Source organism: Pinus tabuliformis, chromosome 2_1 (assembly GCF_031772625.1).
Source record: "Pinus tabuliformis cultivar Carrire ecotype Pingquan chromosome 2_1, CPIR1, whole genome shotgun sequence".
NCBI classification, from domain to species: Eukaryota; Viridiplantae; Streptophyta; class Pinopsida; order Pinales; family Pinaceae; genus Pinus; species Pinus tabuliformis.
The window spans coordinates 488548091-488551409 of record NC_142299.1 but is presented as its reverse complement, the minus strand read 5'-3'; the positions used below and the strand labels follow the sequence as shown (position 1 = coordinate 488551409).

General features: G+C 35.0%; 1 long non-coding RNA gene across 1 annotated transcript; it reads right to left on the bottom strand.

Moving 5' to 3' along the window:
- Positions 1-1810: 1810 nt before the first annotated feature.
- On the bottom strand, positions 1811-2212 carry LOC149201040 (uncharacterized). The gene is made up of 2 exons (XR_016253395.1): positions 2109-2212; positions 1811-1988 (listed from the first exon to the last, which is right to left on the bottom strand). It is a non-coding gene; the product is annotated as an uncharacterized LOC149201040 (long non-coding RNA).
- Between the last annotated feature and the right edge of the window lie 1107 nt (positions 2213-3319).

Here is a 3319-nt window from a genome sequence, read left to right as displayed (position 1 = left end):
TCTTATTAACTTGACTTTTTTTAATAACATCAATAATAAATCGACTCGCATCAGCGAATAATCACTGGTAGTGACTATCCTAACTAATTTAACCACTAAATTATAATAAGCTTTCCCCGCTAATTTAACGTTTTGGAGATGTTCGGAGAGCATATAACCAAAAATTTGTCGCTTTCCAATTTTTCAGCCAACATTTCTAGATTGGAAAAGTAGGCTCTTATACGAGAAGAAAATAACAGCTGAGTAGAGTAGAACGTATAGTCCGCTATGCTACGGGGAGAAGCGTCCTAGTAATGATGCAAAACCGTTTGCGAGTTTTAGAATGATATCTCCCCTTTGCTTTAACTCATGGAATTTTATAACCAGTGTATTGTGGATTCATGGTTTAAAGAAGATGACATAGCAAAGGCGTTGTCTCATAATTAAAATGAAATGCATCAAATCACAATAATTAAATAAATATATAACCAAAATAAATTAAATTCTATTTAATTATGATTAGGGATTAAACTCTATCTAATGGTGATTAAAAAGGGATTAAGTAAAAACTTATCTACTTTAATTTATTAAAGTGAAGAATTTACAATCAAATAGATCGTAATTACGTTGAAAAAAAGGGTTTAAAGTCGAGAATTATCCATTTTATTTTAGTAAAGGGAAGAATTTACAATAAAATAGATCGTAATTGTGTCGTATTTTCCATTAAAAGGATTGCCGGGCAACAGAATTTATATTAAACAAAAAACTGCCGTGGTTTCCATATTTAGGAATCGATGTGAGGAGTCATTATGCTTCGCCTTGAAATAAATAATTTGTGGGGTCAGTGCATTATCAATTCAAGTTTTCCAGCTCTTAAAGTGGATAGATATTGAATTTAGTTTACAACTTTGGGAGCTGAAGGATTGCCACGTAACAAATGAATGTTGTTAATGGGGTTGATATCTATATATTTAGGAATAAATATGATGTATCATTTGATATTTGTGTCTAAACGGACATAACTTTTTACATGGAATATACTAGCATTTGCACCTAGTGTTGCAAAGGAAACGCTGTAAGGCATAGTGTGTGGAAGAATATTGAAACGTGAATAGGCTTTTGCGGGCTTTTTTGGAAGCAAGGGTCGATGAATTCGAGCTTTTATTTGAGGGAGCGATGCCGAAAACCGTTGAAATGGAATGCAAGCAGCCATAAATATGCATTGAACCTGTTTAGAGACCTTTGTTTGTTGTTGGAAAAAACTGTGGAGTTAAAGGTGAAGATAAATGAATGAGTCCATGTGAACAACAACCGGGCAACCATATTGATTTGGAAAGGGCTATTGAAGAAATCATTATTCAAATGGGAAATTAAATTAATATGCGAACAACAACCGAGCAACCATATTGATTTGGAAAGGGCTATTTAAGAAACCATTACTGAAATTGAACATTAAATTAATATGAAGATATATTGAAAACATGTATTATAATCATTAAAGTCAATTGATTTTGTAAACAAAATATGTTAAAACCCATTGACAATGAAATAGTTGTGAGGAAATAAACTATCAAAATGGCATTGATGTCGAAACATCCCTTTTTTAAGTTTGAAACTGGAAACACAAATAGTTGGGAGGACATGAACTATCAAAATGGTATTTGATGTTGAAACATCCTTTTTTAAGCGTGACATGGAAAATACAAATATTGTATTGTAACATCCTTTTTAAAGTTTGAAATGGAAAATACAAAGTGTGTTGTAACATCCTTTTTAAAGATTGAAATGGAAAACACAAATAGTTGTGAGGAAACAAACAATGAAAACGGTATTCGATCTTGAAACATCTTTTTTCAAGTTTGAAATGGAAAATACAAACAGTGAATTGTAACAAAAGAGGTTCGAGAAGGAATATAATAGTCTAAAGAACATTGTGCTTGTCATTCCATATTTGAAGTTGTATGAAAACATGGTGGAGGCAGCGAAGGCCTGAAGAAGCAGCAATGGACCTACAAAATTTATATTTTGTTAGAATTAGTAATATGTAAACCAGTTGCAGAAATGTATTAGTAATACTCTGCAGGTGAGTTGTGTTAAAATGAATCTGGAATGAATGGTAATGAAGTTACCTTTGCTATGGGGATCCATATATTGTTAGTGGAAGATGCATGGTGAATAACGGCATATTGAACACCATTGGAGGTCAATGCACAGCTGGAGACGCAGTTTTTTTGCTCGCCAATCTACATGTAGTTGTGTAGGTCTGTTATTTCTGAGCCCATGTGGCCTGCTGCAAAAGAAAGAAAAGGTAAGAATGAGATGTATAGACAATATAAAGACATTCTAATATTTGCTTATTTACTAATAATGATTAAAGTTTGTGTTGTTGAAAGATATGAAAAGTATGTTAAGAAAGAGAATGAGGTAAATAAATGGAGGAAACCTTTTGGTGATGTCAAAGTACGGGTTGGAGCAGATTATTTGGAGGCGGCATTGAACGGAGAATTTCCTCCGCGTGTTTTCTGCGAGCAATGTTTTTGTTGTCCTTCATTTTACTGTAACGATCGAAACTGAATGCGGGGTTAATCCGGAGATCTTGCAGAGAAGGCACTCTTGAAATAGCTGTGAATGTGAGACCTTGACGTTCTGTTTTTCCAATGTCAATTGTTGCTTTTGGAAGGGTCATACCTTGAGATTTATGTATGGTTAAAGCCCAAGCCATCTTCAGTGGAATTTGTGCACGACCATTTCTTTTTACTGCTGGAATAGGCAAGTGAGTGGGGTTTCTTTCATCCCAAGGAGGCCTAATGTACTTGGGGAAATCTACGACAACAAATGTTGGAATTTGTGGTGGTGCAGTTGATTCTTTGTAAAAGATGGTTACAATTTTTCCAAGGGAACCATTAACAAGACCGACTGAAACCCAAAGGTTGGAAGTCAACATAACTTTTTCGCCATTGCATAGCAATACAATTCGCTCAAGTTGCTCATCTTCAGAGGAAAGACTGGAATATGCGGTGTCATCTTCAGCAATGGATCCTGCGATAGGAGTGTTAAGAGATTTCATCATTTGCTTATTATGGACTGTTGTTTGAGCATTTGTTGGAAATAAATGCATGGAATCATGGAATGAACATATTTCTTCTTCTGATAAAAAGGAATCTGTGCACGACATGAGTATGTTGTAGTCATCGATTGTTGGATTTGCATCTCTAATGTTCTGGAGAATGTTCCTGAAAGTAACCTGTGCGATGTCGTCGCCTTGTTGACGAAATATTGTGTCCAATGTGATGACTGTGTTGAAGGTGCTCCACAGTGCGCTTCCGTGGCTCGTCCCTGC